General features: G+C 40.3%; 1 pseudogene; it reads left to right on the forward strand.

The window, feature by feature from the left end:
• The window catches only part of LOC109468120, a 35713-nt pseudogene extending 17040 nt beyond the window's left edge, over positions 1-18673 (forward strand).
• The last annotated feature ends 1454 nt before the right edge of the window (positions 18674-20127 follow it).

Raw genomic sequence — 20127 nt, forward strand, 5'->3', positions numbered from 1 at the left:
ACTGTACAGGTGTTAATAGAAATGGTCGCTATTTGTTGTATCCAGATCCGGTTCCTCCCCAGTCAGTTTCTCCTGGACCAAGCTTTGTTTCCTTCCCTAGGCGCAAGATAGAAACAGGATTCATTAATCGTTGTAACAACCCACCTCTGACCTACCTCAAAATTAAGAAAAAAATAAATGTAAGAAATAGAATTTAATATATATATATATCATCATCAATGATCAAGACTTTTACATAGGAATTATGTCATTATGAAAAATATTTCTGGTGGAAAAGACGGTACAAATTTTGGATGTCATAATTTTTTTACATAAATCAACACTCACCATAATACATAAAAGGTGTTATCAACTGTCGAATTAAATTTATATATATATACAAGTAGTCCTATGGTGGGAATGATAATGAAGGACGAAGATACAAAGTTGTGTCTTACTTGTGTCTAAGGTCACAGAAGATTTTTCACCCAGGAACTGATCGTCTTCTTTTCAGTCAAAATACTGTGCGATCTGCGTCTTGTTTTACAAGATAGGAATGGATTACGCTAACTTAACGTTAACAAAGAAATCAAGGAAGAAGTCGACCAAAATGACGCTTGAAAAATATCGCTTGTCGTTAGTCTAAGCTCGGAAGAGTAAAATAGGGACCCTTCGGTAAACAAAAAGTTTTCCCGCCTCTCAAGTCACGTGGTGCTTGTTGGAAGCAACCAACTTTTTCGTCAGGGACAGATTACGATAAATAGCTCAAGTAATGACAGCAACAAAGTTACAAAAAATAACATAGGAGGTTACGCTTTCTAAAATTAAAGTGAAAACTAAACATGTTTGCTAATGTTTATGCAATTTTTCTACAAAAGCTTTCAGAGAAAAAAAGATCCGAAGCAAAGCCAACTCACTATCAAGATACTGAGACCACAGGCCAAGGACTGTCACACAAGACTTTGTGGACTAGGCCTTTGAATTTGACTTACTTGTGTAAGACGTTTGACATGCCTTATTGTACTTCGCTTCGGCCGCGATTAAATCATAGTTAACACCTCCGAATAGACGAAGTAATTCCTCATCCTTCTTTACACTCGAGGCAGCCTGTACAATTTGTTCACATGCATCAAATGTTGACACATTGATTAGATCATTAACCTTCTTATGTGTTTTCCTCTGGCAGAAGATGACCGACACTTGGGGCACTGTGGGTGATGGAGGGGACGGACTAACTCGCTTCGCTTCAGTTACTAGTATTCTAGTCCGTTTTTCTAGACTAGAATACTAGTCCTCTAGTCAAATAATAATAAACTTCTAGTCCGTTTTTCTGGTGGGAGGAGCCAGATGGTATCCTCTTCTTCGTTGACATTTCAGTGTCCTTTAACAGACAAATACCAAGAATTTAGGTCTATCGGGAGACGAGCTTGTCTTCCAAAGATTACGAAATATGAAGCATGCCCTGTAGTCATGTGTTGAGCATTGAACGGGCTCAGGGAAACACTCCGTGCTTTTGTTGTCTTGTTAACGTACCTAAGATGTTCAATAGTGCCCTATTAAGTACTTTACATGGGCCATTTCCGGCCAGGTGATAGGGAGTGGTGCGGCTCTGCCACAGATGTATGGAGACCCATAAAATTAAAGAAACTGAATTTGTAATTTGAGGTTAATTTTGGTCTTTCACAAGAACTACACTGCTGTCTTTGTGATTCATAAAAATTATATGAATAAAAATAGTGAGGATGGCACAAAGGAAAATGGTACAGTTGCAAGAAATCATTCTGAAAATCACAAGACAATGCATTAGCGCAAGAAATACATTCATAGGATGTAATAGATTCTTTACTATTACTACAAGATAAAACACATGTTTCTCTTTTTTGGCGAACTAATATAATTAGGTATATAATGATTTTGATTGTCCTCTGATACTCGTCTCAATTTACGTTCACAGTTCCAACAAATATGGTCATTATCATTAATATTGAGCATTCGTACAACTTACATAAGCCCTATATTGTAGCAGACAAGAGAGTTCGCTCTTTGGTCTAAGTGGAGTCTTCTAGGAAGCCCATATGACATGATGGAGAATGTGTACATAATGAAGCATATGCTGCACCTTCATTGTCCGACTTGACAGAACTTCCAGCACACTTCTAATAGTATACATTTAAATTAAGCATTGATTTTACGAGACCCCTGCACCATCATAATACATTTGTCGGTCTTCAATACCATCACTGGTCTCCAAATATTGGATATGATTTTTTTTAATGCAATCTATATTGCAACAGAAATCTGTTCCATTTTCAGCGCTAGTGAAAATAAAATGTTACTGGGTTTGCCACAAGGAGGCTTCTTCGGTGTCAACACCAACAAAAGTTATGAATGGGGTGTTTCTTGTGACAGTTCCAAAGTCGAATAAAGATGTATAAGAACAACTTCTGAAAGAACATACGACATGATGGAGTTAAGGCACAAAGCCTTTCCCGTGGTTTGAGCTGTCTGATCCCTAGTAGGTACAGCTACAGTACACTTAGTAAAGTGATCAGTGATTACTAGAATATACCAGTGATCACATGTTGCTTTGCTATCCTTTGAATATTCGATAGCCACTAACTCCAGAAGTGATTTCGTTTTTATGTTTATTAGCGGGCTCTTGTTATCAGGAGGATGCGTTTTGCATAAGCAGCACCTCTCGCAGGACTGAATCCATCATTAAGATCTCCCTCCATTCCTAGCCAGTAAGAGAGATATGAGAGATTGTGAGAGATACGAGGCATTCCTTCTACTCTGTGGATCTACTACTGCCAAAAGACGCCAATGATATATAAGCCCTTAGAAAGTTCACAAAAGACACAGATTTACAGACTTACTTCTGTGTTCAAGCCTGCTGCTCTGTGCTTACTTTCCCCAGTTGCAATTGCTTCTTCTGCCCTACATGTTGGACAAGCGCAGGATAGTTCCTGACAATGGCGGCAACGGTGGTTATGGTGGGGGAGACAGCGTGTGCCACTTGCTCTTTTGTGCCATGCCAAATGCATCCCCGCCTCAAGAAGCTGGGCCCAATTTATTGGTACGTAATTGTAGAATTTGTACAATGAGCACTGCCTATTCAACATCTTTCGTCGTTCTTGGTATTCCGTACTTTTTTGACGCGCTCGATACGGTTAGGTTGTTGTCTTCCACATCATTGAACACATCACTGATGAGGTATTTGGGCCATGGTTTTCTTAGGTCTGTTTTTTTAGATCCCCTCCAAAAGTTAAAAAATTCTGTACTAGATAACGTTATTACCTTCGCATAGAAGGTTATGCTTCCCGTGGCGTTTGTTTGCATGTGTGTATGTATGTGGTTTAGCACAATATTTGGCGGCATGGTGGCTTATTTTGGTACTGCGGCAAATGCCTCAGAGTCAGTTGTGGGGCCCTCCACATTCTCCTCGGCCGATGACATGTTCCAGATTTTGTCGATGGCCTTGGATCGAATTTGTGAATGTTTGGGGTTAACGTTTCGTCTTGGACTGAGATGAAAATTCATGCGAAGTTGGCTTTCTTTACCTGGAACTTTGTATCTATAGCTTGTAAAGCTTTTATTGCTATGGAAGTCTCAGTAGTGGAAGTCTCAGTAGTGGAAGCCTCAGCTTAAGTAAAAATACACTATGACGCCTAAGGCTGTGTCTAATGGGACGTGTAGGGTGGCAGGTCATAGATGATAATGTGTTTCTTAAAAGCCGTTTGTAGGACTTTAAGACTGAGATGACTGCTGCACTGGCCTGAACCTAGAAGAGTGATTGAAATTGATAATGAGCTGTACAATGTCCATCTCTTTAAAAATGCAGGATGCTCGCCTGCTCCCTCTCGATTTATTTTTCTTTCTTAGTCATTTTCTAGCCAGCCGTTGCTTTCTCTAGCATTAACCCCAATCCTTCCCCCTTATTCCTGAAGGACTCCAACTTCGCCTGAACTGCTTGTGCTCTCCAGAGACTGATGAAGCATAAGTAATACTAAGTTTATCAATGTCAGAAACCCGCTTTTTCTGACAAAGATGTATAGAGATCCATAAAATTAAAGAAACGGAATTTGTGATGTGTTGTTAATTTTGGTCTGTCACAAGAATTATACACTGCTGTTTTTGTGATTCATAAAAAATTATATGAATATATATAGTGAGGATGACACAAAGGAAAATGCTAGAGTTGGAAGAAATCCTTATGAGATTTCATCTGAACATCACAACACAATGCATTAACGCAAGAAATACATTCATGGGATGTAATAGATTCTGTACTATGTATTAGAATCGCATAAAGCAAAACAAGATAAAACACATGTTTCTCTTTCTTGGCGAACTGATATTGGTATATGATGATTTTGATTGTCCTCTGATAATCGTCACAATTTGCGTTCACAGTTCCAACAAATACAAGCATTATCTTTAATATTAAAAATCCAAATAAATTTTTTAAATTGTAAATACCAATTTTTAGAATGTCTGAAATCACTCGGCTAATTAATTTTCTTCTTACAATTTGAAGATATAGGACCACACGGTCTACCAGGATGATGTTCATGAGATGACCTCCCCCCAATTTATTTTATGTTCAAGACAAAAACAATAAAATTAACATAAATGAAATTATAATTTAAAAAGAAAGAGGTCACTTCCAACTAGGCTCTGGCCTGGGTGCCCTCAGGGCGGCCTCAATGCATACACAAGGTTTAATAAAGCCATTAAATAAACTTCATCTATATGCTACATTTCCTTAGTAGGTCATCAGTCCTGCTTGTCTTCTTTCTTCTCGCTCGTTATGAAGATGCACCAGATACAGCAAGAAGAACATGAAACTTTTTGAGTCATGTGCTTACTAATAGTCATCCTGCTGTATCTGGACAGCCAACTGAACTGTTCGTATCAACCTGTAGTTGGGAAAGGACAGGATTTAGTTATTAAATTTGAACATGGCAAATACTAATGTTAGTAGTCACCAATTTAGATATTATATATTTCATGACTTTTGCTTTAGAGGTTATAATTATATTGTTTAGAACACGTCCCCTGCTTGATTCGAGCATTGACAATGGTCGAAGAGGATTCGAATTTGGAAAAAAAGCGTTTTAACCAAAAATGACCATGCTCATTTGTAGTAGACTACATGTAATTTAGGAAAAACAAAATAACACCTTGAGAGGTTGTCAAGGTCGAAAGGTGGGAGGGGGCGTTCCATCCACTTCCAAGGTCGCCTGCAATTGGGAGATATTCTGCTCCACTTTCTTGATCTCATCCGCCAGTGTAGCCTCAGTATCGTCTCTGAAACGAGCCGGAATCCTAACCGACCTACCCCTCCTTGTTGACGGCATGTAACCACAGGATGTCAGCGATAATGCGCGGATTGAGATGTAGGAAAATTGTTCTACAAAGGTAGAATGGATTCTCTTCTTTCATCAAGAGATGATGGGATGGACGAGTCCACTCAGAACAGAGGGGGCCTCATGACAATTACACAGGATGTGCCATCCTCCCTCAATTACCTCATCTGAATCTGAAATTCTTTGCTTCGTATGTCTCGCTTCACCAGGGGTCAACATACCCACAGCATCTGATACACAAGGATTTTGATTTCTGTCTTTTTGTTGTTGCGGTTGCCTCTGACCGTATTGGGTTTCTCGCAAACTTTTTTGAGATGACAGCCTGATGAGACCTGAAATATGATAGAAATGTATTTATACAGTAGTTTCCTTTGTGACAGTAGAGCAGTATATTTATACAGTACTGTTTCTTTTGTGACATGAGAGAGATATATTCATACAGAACTGTTCCTTCTGTGACAGTAGAGAAGTATATCTATGCATTACTGTTTCTTTTGTGACATGAGAGCAGTATATTTATACAGTACTTTTAACTATGTAAACGTGGTGGCCCGAGCCACCACCACCACGCATTTCGGCAAAAGAAGTACGCCTGTTCGGCCGAATGAACAGGCGTAGTTGATTTGACTTGTATTTGAAAGCAAATTGCATACGATGGAAACAATTTCATGCCCTAAGTCCAAGGCACAGGTCTACGCGCACCTACATTGCCTTTTTCCCCGACAAGAGATGAAGACCACCGGTTGATTTATTGTTTTATGCATATTTTGTTAATTTTATGTTTTGCTCATGTATATCTAACTTAATGTAAGTCATTAGTCATTAGGGGAGCAAGGGGCCAGTACCTGGCCTGGGCACTTAGGCAAGTAGGCAAGCATTAGCCCATGACATTTTTGTCAAAAGTGTAGATACTAATAAAAGTAAAAAATGTAAACTTATAATTCATTTATGAAATTAACATGTATACTGCCTTCATGTTACAAAAGAAACAGTACTGTATAAATATACTTCTCTACTGTAACAAAAGAGACAGTACTGCACAAATATACTTCTCTGTTGTCATAAATAGAGAACAATACAGCATAAATCTACTCCTCTACTGTCATAGAAGAAACAGTACAGAATAGACAAATCATTGTCATACGCTGGTTTTATCTACAGGAGTACAGGAGTATATCAACAGCATCGATGCTCCTCTTCTCCTCATTGGCGAACAGTACGGCACAATTAAATAGATTTACGAGGTACAACGACAGACAAGCCTCTCAGGATCAATCTTAGCCCTTGCCCTTTGTAGGGGAGGGGGGAGGTGTTCGTAAACTGCCATACCTTTGCCTCGCAGCTTCCGGCCCTCAAACAAAACTTTATCCCTCAAACAAAACTTTAACACTTTAACCAGGTGTTCCCCGATTCGGGGAACACCTGGTTAACTGCCTGCCAAATCGCCAGCTCGAAGTCCATTACACGGGACTTTGGACCTTCTGCATTGTCAGGTAGGGTCTCCTTGATTTTCCGTAGAACTTGTGCAGGAATACAGAAAATTATTTTGAGCCCTGAAATTTTGATAACATGCAGCCACTTCATGGTTTGAACCACTAATTGTCATCCTCTTATCAATCGGTCATCCATGGGCTTCATGGCAGAAATATGTAAACCCCCATAAAAATATATCAATATCAGGCCTGGCATTTTTATGATATGTTTTTGTGGCCATGTGTCTCTGTGTGACTGTCACTTTGTAAACAGCAAACCTCAATATTCCTTGGAACAGAGAATAAGTGACAATAAAAAAATGATAGTCATCTTCAGCAATAAATTATGCAAATCAGGCTATTTCTTTATAACATATGAGAAAGTGCAATAATTTCTGTCTGAAGACTTGTCAAAAGTATGAGATTGATGAACCCTAATTTACATGCAACGTTATATATAACCCACCTCCTTGTAGTCTTCTGTTCTTTTGCTCGACACCAGCGTAAACGCCAGAGGGACATGTTTAGTCGCTTCCTCTTGCTTCAGGAAGGCGTGTATGCTATAGAGCTGATAGAATGGCCGCCTGGCTATCTTGAATGTGCCATCTAGCTACCATTCCTTCGCCTTTCCCAAAAAAGGGTAGCTGCCTGCTTGTTGAGAAGATGAGGTGTTGGATGTTGGGCACCAACTCTGACGTCATGTTGAAGAAGATTTTGGGGCTTCTTCAGCCAGGTCAAACTCTAGCGTTGTTGGCTCAGTAGGTCGTAGTTTTGGCGACACCGGTTTGCCAAACACACCTAAACATGCACATGTTGAATTGTGTTAATTCAACAAGCCCTAAGGCCACCTAAAAGCACATGATTAAGGCCTTGATGATCGTTGTTACCTAAATGAAAAAAATATTAAAAATTGTTTGTTTATCACACTCACGCTCACTGCACGGTTTATATTTTATTTATTCATCTTGAAGACATATGGGTGGTCCCTTCATCCCTCGGGGCTGATTTCCAAGGGGGGCCTAATACAGAATATAAAGTAATACAAAATAATAAACGTAATAACAAAATATAATAATAATGAATAATTAACGTAACAGTAAAATCATAAATCATAAATACAAGGTCTGTCAGAGGTGATATGTCAGAGGTCAAACTCCAAATAATACAAACTTAGGAATAGTACACCATATAGATAATAAAGTACTTAAACATAATAGTAATAAAACATATATACAAATCAAAGAAATAACAAAAAATCATAATCGGTCGGTGTTCGAAAGGAGTGAAGTGTCAGTCAGAAGCTCAGTACTAATCATATTTCAGTCTCTCTTTAGACATGTTCTTATGCTCTGCTTTTTGGTCTATGGGGAAACATTGTGATGGTTTGTGTTGAGAAGCAGTTCTCCAAATGCTGCCGCATCTTGTCCTGCTCAAACCATACATCAGTTGGAGAAATTCCCTGAGCCAGTGCTACAGCATTGGCTATGGCGAAAAGACCACAGTCTTTGTCCCCTTGCTGATTCCCTGCCCTTTCATTCTGTTATAATTAGTGTCACCATTGGAAAGCAGTTCGTGAGCTTGTACAAAGGGTATGCTGTGGAAGATGGCACAATTCCGATCAAGGTCGTCTGTGCCCAGAAACAGCAAGGGAACAACGACTGTGGTGGACAGAACCCAGTGCCTTTTTGCATGGTGGATTTGTATACACTCTGATGTTGCTGGTGCAGAGTGGTGTTAATTGGCCAAGAGCAGAGTGTCCCCAAAGCAATGCGCAAGATGTGGATATTCCTTCTTCAACAGATTTTGTGCACAGTTGATGTGGTTGTCTGACAGCCACTCCCCTTGCTGCAGACATTGCTTATCCTTTTCCGTCAGTTCTCTGTCCCCAATCTGGACCCATATGCATGTGTTGGTGTTTCTCTCTTCATGCCCCAGTGAATCTTCAGTGGTAAGATGTACTATATTCTCTGGGCCTGGGGTGCACACTGTTGAATCTTCATTGAATGTGTCAAAATCAAGCTTGACCCTGAAGTTGGCCCTCATGATTTGTGCACGAGTGGTGTGTGAGCATGTATATCCTCTAAAATCCTTTGGAGTTGGTCCTTCAGGTCCTGGAGGTTAACTCCACATCTTGCAAATGGTAGGTGTTCTCAATTATTTCTCGGAGAACACTTCCACCCCCATGGGTCCAAGAGACAGGACTGTAGATGAAAACAAAAACTTCTTAGTTTTGCTCATATTTTGTCTGAGCATTCTCCAATATAAAACTTACCGTTATTGAATGAGTTATTGAAACATGTTGATTGGTCAAATTATTTTGGTACAGTTTTAGGTACAGGTTCAGGTCCACGCCTGTACCTAAACCTGAAACCTGTGTACCTGTACCCGCACCTGTACCTAAAATTTGATAGGTACATAGCTCTACTTAGTGGTGCACTGAACATCATCAATTATGCTGTCCATAGAGACTGTGGCTGAATGACATGACCTGTACACCATAGGAGGGAGAGTATCTGTGCTAATATCTGACTCGTCTTCTGATGCAGTGTCCGTATCCTCTTCATCTTTAAAAACAGCACCGGCAGTGGGACTCAGCCTCCTCAGCATTCCATACTTTTCCCCTCCTCCTGCACCTGTTTTTATCCTTGTTTTGTATTATCATTGTCTGTTCTGTTTAATATACAAACTAATCAAATCAAATCAGCTGTGAGAAAGCAATAGCAGTCTCTTCTTCGCTGAGTGGTGGCACACTGGCTTCCAGCGCTCCTTTTTGATCTGGAGCCCATGTCTTGTATGAGAAAAACCCATTTCCTTTGCTCTTTGTGGATCAACCTGAAAGAAATAATCCACAAAATGAATCATCAATACTAGAAAGGCCGACATTTGCTTTGGAGCAAATACAGCAATGGCTTCACCACATTTTACGACATGGCAGGGAAAGAATGAGAAACACAAGGGAAAACAATGCTTTACATTGATATAACTATAGTATGAAGTAACATACAACTAAGACTACAACAGTTGGATAGCTATTTCCTACATTATTGGTTAGGATTTTTAATTGCATAATGCAAACTGTTGATTTTCAAGAAAAAAGAAGCGTTCATGCCCCGCATTCCAATGCTGGAGCAGGAAAGCTTAAAATACCTAGTACCAAAACACTTGAATACAGACCTACTGTCAGTATGGAATGGCTCTGTGCAGGTATTAATTAAGTTAAGCCTGTTAAATTCCAACAGCCAATCAGCAAGGAGAATAGAGGAAAGCTGCATGCCTATTGGTTGATGCCCTGCATTCCATTGTGATGACTCATGCCCAAATGTGGTAACACTGCACACTAACTCAGTAATACATTTGCTATAACACAGCCAAAAAACTCAAATAAAACGATTCTAAAAGCCTGTATCACAAAAATTAAAAAAACGCCTAGGGGTATTTGCCTACTGTACCTCCATACCAAATTTCAGGTCCTTAGGCCCCAAAATGAAGAAGCTGAATCCATCTAAAGAAATGGCAGGAGGAGAAGAAGAAGGAGGAGAATCATGAGAAAAAGCAATATGGTTTCACCACTTTGTGGTGAACCCATAAATATGTAAGAAAAAATCATTATGCAGTGGTCCATGTCAGATATAACACTTTACAAACAGGAATTCCATTCATTTATGTTCCACCGTCCACACGCTTGTGAGCTTGGTGGACACCTTATGTAGTAATACCGATACTCCGTCAACCATCTGCTCTGTCGTCGCTACTGATTTTTCCAAGGCGTTCGACCGAGTGCACCATCACACAGTCATCTTGAAACTCCTGAGCAAGGGCCTGAGGAGGGAACTGATTCCTTGGATTTGTGATTTCATCTCGAACAGGAAGCAGTGTGTGCGTCATCGTGGAGTGCTCTCCAGCTGGGAACAGCTGTCCTGTGGGGTAGCCCAAGGAACTTGACTCGGTCCCATTCTGTTCCTGACTCTTATTGATGATGCAGCAAGCAACACTAACACCCCGACATGGAAGTACGTGGACGACATGAATTTACTGGAGTCTAGATCCCTGTACCAGCCCTCCACTCTGCAACATGATCTAGACGAGTTGGATGATTGGTCCAACACTAACCACATGCTTCTGAACAGTCGCACGTGCCTTACCATGCATGTGAACTTCAGCCGAAATCCTCCACCACTGCCCCCACTTCAGATCAGTGAAACACCTTTAGCTGTTGTGCCCTGTTTGAAGGTGCTAGGACTACACATACAAAACGACCTCCGATGGGACAAACAAGCCAATTCAATGTTAGCGGCCGCATCCAAGAAACTCTACCTCTTGAAACGTCTGATAAAATTCAGCCTGTCTACAACTAACTTGACAACGATTTACACTTACTACGTAAGGCCCATACTGGAGTATGGTGTACCAGCTTGGTTCCCCGGACTCACACAACCCCAAGTTGGTAAACTGGAAAAGCGCGCGCGTGCCGTATCATCCTCGGGGACTCATACACAACGTACTCCTGTGCACTTCAACGCCTTGAACTGACTACGTTAGCTGAAAGAAGAGAGCAGCTATGTCTATAATTCGCAAGAACAGTGTTCACGTCAGAGTACAGGGAATGGCTACCCCCTACGAGAAGAGAAGTCTCAGGCCGTGCAACCAGAAACTCCCAGAAACTGGCCCACGGGCCAGAACAAACCGTTACAGTAATTCCCCTATCCCATACATGTGTTCATTACTGAACAAATACGGACAATAATCATCCCTAACCGCCTATATATAATGTCTGGCATTTGTAAATTTCGTTTATACTGTTCCTCGCGAAATCAAACAACTCTTAACTTGTATATATTGAATTTATCTACTTTTAACCATGAGAAACTAAATACCTCCAAATATTGCGTGTACATTTTTTTAACGTTTTTATGCTGTAACTAAAAGATTAGTCTTCCGAGCAGTACTATACTTCCCTGCAAACAAGTGTTCTTAACCAAAGGATTCAGACCGAGCAGTACTATACTTCCCTGCAAACAAGTGTTCTTGACCAAAGGATTCAGAATTATGTGCAATGTCTTTGTGAGCGTTTTTAAAACAAATTGTAAATTGACTGCAATTCAGTGAGATTTTCACTGCGATAGCTCAATAAATATATCTTGAATATTGAAATCTTGAATTTATGTTGCAAAGTCAAGAGGAACTTATCCAACTCGAGAAGCAGAATTGCGGCCAATCAGAGCCAAACGAATAATTTAAACTTTACTCATCATACTTTGGGCACCGTCTGTATGGGGAGGGGGCAAACGTTACTAAAGTGATGGCGTATATGTGTCTGTAGTGTGAATCGGGATGTGGCCAAGTTAGCTTTATAACTTTGCATGTTGTACAAGTTGTTAGCAGCGTTCAAAATATCCTATGCTTGCCTAACGTACTAGATAGATCTAGCCTTATGGTGGAACCTATCATTTTACACACGTATTTTTCGACGTTTTCTTTTGAGGTCACCCTTGTGTTACATATTATATACGTATACCTATGTTGAGACAGATATTGCTATAATATATTTGCTCCTTATCTGATAGGTGTAAGGTAAAAAAAAATATTGGGGTTGACTGTTTTTTTTTCATCAAAACATGAAAACATAACAAGGAAAGTGTGGCGCTACACTCAAGTTTACAACTTATATTAACAGCGCCACACAACAAAAAAAGTACAAATATCATTTAAATATACAAAGTTGACATATCTGTGCGCCGTAGTCCCACCACCCCAAGACAGTAAAATGTTAAATTAAATGCTAACAAATCTATTTGAAGGATGATTACGTGATAACCTCCTATATCTCATTGGCGGAACAACATCCGCCAATCAGAGCTAGGAGAATTTAGGCCTATTAACACGTAGTATAAACCCTGTTTCCCAGCTGGATCGCGATTCAGTGCTGCAACATGCCTACAAGCTACCACCTAACTCCGGCACGGGGTAAGCCAGCATTTGCCAGTGGCCTTGCAGAACAAGAAAGCAGAGCTTCGTTCAGCATTTGACGACGCCCGGAAGAAGGTTCCGAAACCTGAATTCATGGGGACACAAGTGACCTTGGTAGTTGGTGAAAAGTCTTTCAAGACTTCTCAGTCCTACTTCGATCACATCGCTTGAAGTTGTTTTGACTTTATACTTACCTGGACGGCTGTATTCTTCAGGTAAACGAAAGTAGGACTACTTTCTGATTTATCTGTACATTTGTGGGTTTGATATTTTTCTATATGCATCCAGGCTCTTCTGTTGCCCTTATGCCCCAAATGCCACTTTGAAGTGTATATAGTAATAGAGTTAAGTAAGATCTTGTCCATTGTCTTTGTGTGTTGGATGACTGGATTGACCGTTGAAAATGGAGAAATATGAAGTAGGATAAGAGTCACCAGTACACCTTTCTTGTCTTCATTCTAGGAAATCTCGATAAAACAGATGGACGCACTCTCCATGCCAATGTGGCAGGCACATAAGCCCAGGCGTACTGTACATCCCAAATTCGCCAAAAACCTCCACACTGCAGCTGACCAAGAGGACGAGTTGTTCTTCACAACCCATAGCTGTGTGTCAACTCTGTTAGCAGAGCTGGGGGCATGTCCTTGAAAGCGGATGGACGAGAGGAGGAGGGAGCAATAGAGGGTAATAATAATCCTACTGCGGCAACTCAGGAAGGCCGTCAACTGTTAGAAATTGAAATAAAAATGCTGAAATTGGTTGCATCATATGGCCCATCTTCTTCAACCACATCTTACACCAACAAAATGAGCATGTACAAAGCAACTAACAAGACTTCTTGCGGCGCGGCCAAATTCAGCCCAGTCGTTCTGTCACATCCAATGGAGTGATTGTTGACCTGAATGAGAAAGAACACTAACAGCTGACCTACAAGATGCGCTGACTTCAATGGTTAAGCGCCAAATGGTCAACAATACACCGTGTGAGGCAAGGTAATAAAGTGAATTTGCTTCAGATATGCTCAAAATCTGCTATTAATCAATGAGACATATCAATACTGCATTTTAGATACAATTATTTTATCATTGTGGGCACTGTGGGTCATAAACTCAAGAAAAGTCACTGTGACAGCATTCAAAAAACATGTATGAAATACACCAAGATCTTTTCCTTTCCTATTTTCCTATCTTGGTTTGAACCTAAAGTAAAAAATGTTCTGTCCAATATCCTTTCTTTACATGAGAAATGTAAAAATTATATGTACAGGAACTTCCAGGTAAGCAATGTCCTTTCTCTTATTCTACAGCTCATTCTACACTTGCACACTTGTACAAGTGTCCCAGAAAAAAATTCAGTGAGGCTGCAGCATCTACACTACAGAAACGTTCTCAGCGGGTGAACGACTTCAGGGACAAGATAAGTGGTGACTCTGGGGAAGAGCAGATGGCTGCGGAGCTGCGACGACTGTCCTAGGACCGGTTCCTCCAGGTGCTGCAGGAAGGCGGGTTTGCCCAAATCCGCATCCCAGATGGCCACCTGCTGAGAGCAAAAGCAGGGCAGGGTAGGAGCTTGAGAAGGTACACGCTGGTCTTTTTTTTAACTAAACTACTTTCATCACACGACTCCAGGAAGAAAAGTAAGTATATGCTTATGCTTAATTATACTCACTAATAGAAATCCTTCAAATATATAAATCACGTGCATGGATATGTCAGCAAACGAGCATTCAAATTCTGTTACAATGATCTATGATCATTGGTACTATTGCTGCAGCCTTCTGAACCTGCTTTAGTGTTGTTTCGAGGATAATGATAATGTTCCAGATTTTACTTCAGGTCTAGGCTGATTATTGTGGTATTAGGTATTGTATTTGTTACCACGCCTCCATCTTTTGTTTATCTGTTCCTGGTGTGATATGGGCCAGGGGCCTGAATTAAAGAATAAATAAAATTACTTATCAGCCTCATGATTGTCATTATTTTGCTTAAACCTGTTTATGTTTATCTTCCCATCTCCTTCGAGTCACAGAATCACTCCTCAGTGACAATATCACTACTTGTACGTAGTCCATGGCAGTAGCATGAGCACTTGAATTTTTTTCACTACTTGGAGTGAAACATTTTTAATAAATTGCGTTGAATACTTTCACATACAGCTTTTTTTAATTTCTCCATACTTTGCATACTCTTTAACGTCACTGTAAAGCATAAAAAGTATGAAAACAGTAATTTGGTCGCCGCGGCCGACATTCATGAATCGTATGTAAATTAAACCACTTAAGATTTTATCCAGCAGTAGAAGGTTTAATGAATAAATCCACATGATAAAATTTCCCAAAGCCCATTCATTCATTACCACAGTCTAAGTACGACGATGCAAAATATGGCCGCCCCCGACTGCTATACGAAGTGGGGAAGACTGTTGTGAAGTATGCACAATACAGGGCTAAGACTGGGCACCCAGTGGACAAAGTGACCATTCTGGCAATGGTAGTAGCAGTCCAATATCCCAGTTACAAGGACGGCTGTGAGCGGAGTTTAAAAAAGGTCCGTCTAATATTTAAGATTTCATTCAAGAAGAGGCACGGAGTCACACATAGAAAGACCGACTGAGACCGAGTTGACTGTAACATGTGGCGCCAGGGAAAAAAACGTCCTGATCATCCGATGGACAGAAGGCTCACTAGTTAGATGGGGGATGTTGAACGCGTTGCTGATAAATCGGTGCGCACAAAAAGATTGAAACAAAATGATCCAGTGTGTGTGTGTGTGTGTGTGTGTACGTACGTGTGTGTAATAACCAGAAAAATGTATAATTTGCTCCATATTTAAGAAGCAACACGTGTTATGAAATATGTGTGCTCATAAGAGGTTGGCTACTTTACGCCACTGTTGTTTGTTAGGACCTGGCGGTTTCATCAAGTCAACAAGCCTTCGCAAAAAGTCTCTGCCAACATTGCATCAATGGAAGTCATATCCTGACTTTTGAAATGAAACAACTGTACTTGTGTGTCTTGCTAAAAGTCACAACTGTCTCGCAAATGTTACAAGTTAAGCATGATGACCACAGTGTGTATATTACCTGCTTTGCAGACAGAACAGCTTCCTTTAGCAAATAATCCCGTGAACAAGCCAGAGGAAGACTTAATTGAAAACATCCTTGGGGCCGGATACAGCATTGTCACTTTGAGTTCAATCCAGTCACCAATATCTACACAATCATTCATTCCTGAAATCTAAAAAAAAAAAAAGTTATGTACATATTACTGGATAAAGAAGGATAAAGTTCTGCTGTCGTTGGGATTGTCGTGTTGGACAATGTATCTTCCCGGAGCCTGACAATCAAGCATATTTGAAATATCAATCCCAGCTTCTCCTGAGTTGGTTTAGGGATTTCGATCATCGATAGACAAGGAGTTGGAGTGTAACGAGCACGCATAAAACTTAATTTCAGATCCCCCATTCACTAACAATTAGCCAAACAGTGACAAGGCACGGGATTCTGTCTCACAAAGACGGAAACATTATCAATGCCAACTATTTCTTCAAGGCTGTTCTGGAAGGTACATGTATTCACATAACAGCAGTTTTGTTCAGAGTTCAAGCCACTATTCTTCTACGAGAGAACAGAAGAGACCAGTCACCCAGGAGAAAGCCTACTGAGTTTTCCCACTGGCATCTAAATCGTGGAATAGTCTGCTGCTAAAAACATTGAATTCAAATTTGCTGTAATTTGCACAAGTTATACGTGCTCTAGATAGTTTATATTAGTAAGTAACATGTACAAATGTATATCCAAGAGAGTTTGACCAAACTACATGATGGAGAGAAGATTTCTTCAGCGCCCGAAGAGTGAGCTCGAGTACATTAAACACATGTTAGCAGTTAAATATGAACCAATTGTCACAGTCGACGATGCAAAACATGGTCTGCTATACGAAGAGGAGAAGACTGTTGTTAAGTATGCACAGACTGGGCATCCAGTAGACAAAGTGACCATTCTCGGCAATGGCAGCAGTCCATGCCAGATACAAGGACGGCTTCGAGACGAATGTTGAAAAATGTACGTCTAATTTTTAACATTTCATTCAAGAAGAGGCACGGAGTAACACATAGGAAGTCCGACTCTCTGGACAGAGGGCGAAAAGACTTGTCGATGTAGACGACTTCTTAACCTATATCAGAATCGAGTTGACTGTAACAATTGTGGTGCCGATGATAAGTAGTGTGACTGCCTGTTATGTGACAAAGAGAGTTTAAAAAGAATAATAGTTAAACAGCAAAAGAATGCCGTCGTGTCGAAATATGGTTTCGCTAAGGTTCACTGTCTTTATATCAGGTAGGGTTACATAACCACAGCATTTGAATAATAAGTAAACAATATCTGCACAACCATTTATGTACCAAATAGGCATAATGCAGTGGGGAGGAACCTCGTCATCAACAAATGGATACCATTACATCGGGGCGGGGAGCAATCGGTTTAGGATTTGTAAAAGCTACAATTATCTTTAACATGAAAAAAACTAGAGATAAGCTATTATAACTGTTACGTAACGTTGGTATTAAAGCAGTAAAAATGTAGCTTATCAGAAAAATACCACCAGGATAATAGTATTCTTTCCATATGGTTAGGGCGGACACAATCCTTTCAACAATCTATTTTCTAACACGCGGGCTTCTTTGTGTTGTTCCGTCCCTATGGCGGCAAACTATCTGCCAATCACGCAGAAACGGCATGCTGATTGGTTGTCATAAAAGCGACATTTCGTCCAACACCGAAGTTGAAGTCTCGTTGCATGTTTTCTCTTTTAAATAAAAATTGAAAGAGAATCCTTCTTGATGTTAAATCGTTAACAATAATGTGATTCTCAGTCACAGATTTTGTTATAATTTTGTTTTTAATTTTGTTTTTAATTGTTAGAGCACATCACTGATCTAGGCCAGGTTTCTGTGCGAGGGAACACTTGTAACTCGATATCACCCTCTCCCCAAATGATACAAACCAACAATTTAGCCACGTTGAAGTTATAAGTTGGACTTTTACAGTGGTATTTGAGGGATAGAGGGCTGCCAGTTACAGAAAGTGTGCATGATTTTAGGGCCCAAGCTTATTCCGCCACTGTAATGTGCCTGACGTTAGTACAGACGCCCCAGGAAGAACAACAGACAAGGTGAATAATATTTTTTTTTGTCTCGCGCGTCCCCCTTGTAAGTTGTTTAATCTTACACGCGTTTTATATGACATAACCACATTTCCTCGAAACCCGTCGTCGACGGCGGCTGTACATAATTTGAAAAGTTACCTTTGCACCTTACCTTTGTTTTTACACCAACATCTCGCCGTTGTACTAGGACATTTTGGCCGTACAGACAAAGTTGCCGTAACTGATAATCCTATAATAATCCCATAAACTAATGGAAAATGTCAATTTGTTTACTGGTAAGCCCCTTTCCTTTATATTGATACAATTTTTTCCCTTCTTTTGTATACCTATAGATGTAAGGATTATCTTGGCAAGAGTCTCCCTGACCCATTGGTTGATTTGAAAAGCGGATGGGAGAAGGAGAAAGAAGGAATGGAGCACTGGCCGCCAACTATGTACGGAGATATGGCAGAGTACCTGGTAGCAAGCGGGGAAGTGGATCTGCAGAAGAGGTTGATGGGAGACTACAAAGATGGCAAATCCTTTTCTTATTTTGACTCAGGTTTTATCAGTGAGAGATCCTTTATCACCCCATTACTAATGAGTCAGACCTGTGCTTTGTGAAGTCAGTCAGAGCCAGGTCGCAGAGACAAAACGACGAAGCACATCATGTGTGGGTTGCTCTACAAAAGTCGACTGGAAAAATCAAGACAGCCTACTGTACCTGCTTTGCTTGGTAATATAATTGTAAACTTATTTCTTTTGAAAAGGCAATAGCATGATTTCATTAGCTAACATTAACAACATGGCAGACTAACGTGTATAAATGTAGTATGTAGTATGTAATCAACATTTTATCCATGTATCTAAGTGTCAGCCAGTAGTCCAGGAAAAATAAAAAAAAAAGTTTTTACACAAATTTCCCTGCTTCACTGCATGGATTTCTCTTGCCAGACTGCATGTGCTTACATTAGTTCATAGCTATATAGGTGGTAATATAAATCATCTCTTTTTATAAACATAACTTCAACAGTACTCAAAGTACACCTTTCTTTACAGTCTCGGGTCCACATGCAACCACATTGTGTTGGTGACTCCCAGCCGTAGCCTCATAAGCACCAGAATCAGTTCCTCTCTACTGTTCAGCTTCCGAGATGGCCCAAACTTTTTGGGCTTTGGGTGAATTTTTGACACCTTTTTTCATATGGACAGCGTCCGTCCCCCTCCAATACCGTAGCTTGCTCACCTTCAACTGATTTATGCAAACTATCCAAAGCTTCTTCGGTTTGGAGACCGGTATTCTGGCACATTTTTTTTATCGGAACCAACAAAACGATTGATTAGTTTGGTAGCTTTTGGTTTCATGTTTGTTTTCTCCACATGTCCATGTTTTCCTTCTTTGAGTTCCTTTTTCAGGTTTGAATTTTCTTCCTGCAGTTTTTGGCAGTTTCGACAGTCTCCCGACCACAGTGGTTGTGTTCTCTTAGTTCTGAGTCATTAAGCTCAGTTGAAACTGTAGCTGTTGTTACTGGTGTTTGGGGTGTGATGTAGGAATGGTCCGTTGTGTGAGGCTCAGATGCTGGTTGATCATGGGATGATGTAGGCTGATGTTGAGCTGCAGGTGTCTGTCAGAGGGTGGTTTTCGTGCGGAGGGTGGCTTGGCAGCATATCCTAGATGTTCTGTAGGATAGGGGTTTAACTCTGGGTTTTCCATCCCGGACGTACCTGGAACACATCCTCGACTTCCTGAAAAGAGTACATATGTATTGCGTATTATGCACTTGCAAATTCATAGGTGACACAAAATAAATAGATGTATGTATGTAGTACAAATATTTTTGTTGGCATTGTACACAACTACATTTTGTAAATAGTTAAGACAAACATGTGCCAACAAACTGAAGTATTGTCTGCTTTGTCTCATACAGATGAAAAGTAAAACCTTTGGTCTAAATATCTGTAAGGAAGTTGCTATTTCATAGTCAATAATGCCACACCATTAGTGACTAGTTGAATTTAAAAAGTTGATGACAGTTTTGAATATTAATGTTTATAGTACAGGAGCCAGGGCCTGAAAAAATGTGATTTCGTGGCACCCACTTTACAGAAAAGGTTTGAACTTATTTTGTGGTAGAGGGGTCTCTGCTACATCACCCAGTATGATTTTTATGCTGAAATTGTGGTATCTACGGGC

The sequence above is a fragment of the Branchiostoma belcheri genome, unplaced genomic scaffold, assembly GCF_001625305.1.
Source record: "Branchiostoma belcheri isolate BF01 breed outbred unplaced genomic scaffold, Haploidv18h27 scaffold192, whole genome shotgun sequence".
Lineage (NCBI taxonomy): Eukaryota > Metazoa > Chordata > Leptocardii > Amphioxiformes > Branchiostomatidae > Branchiostoma > Branchiostoma belcheri.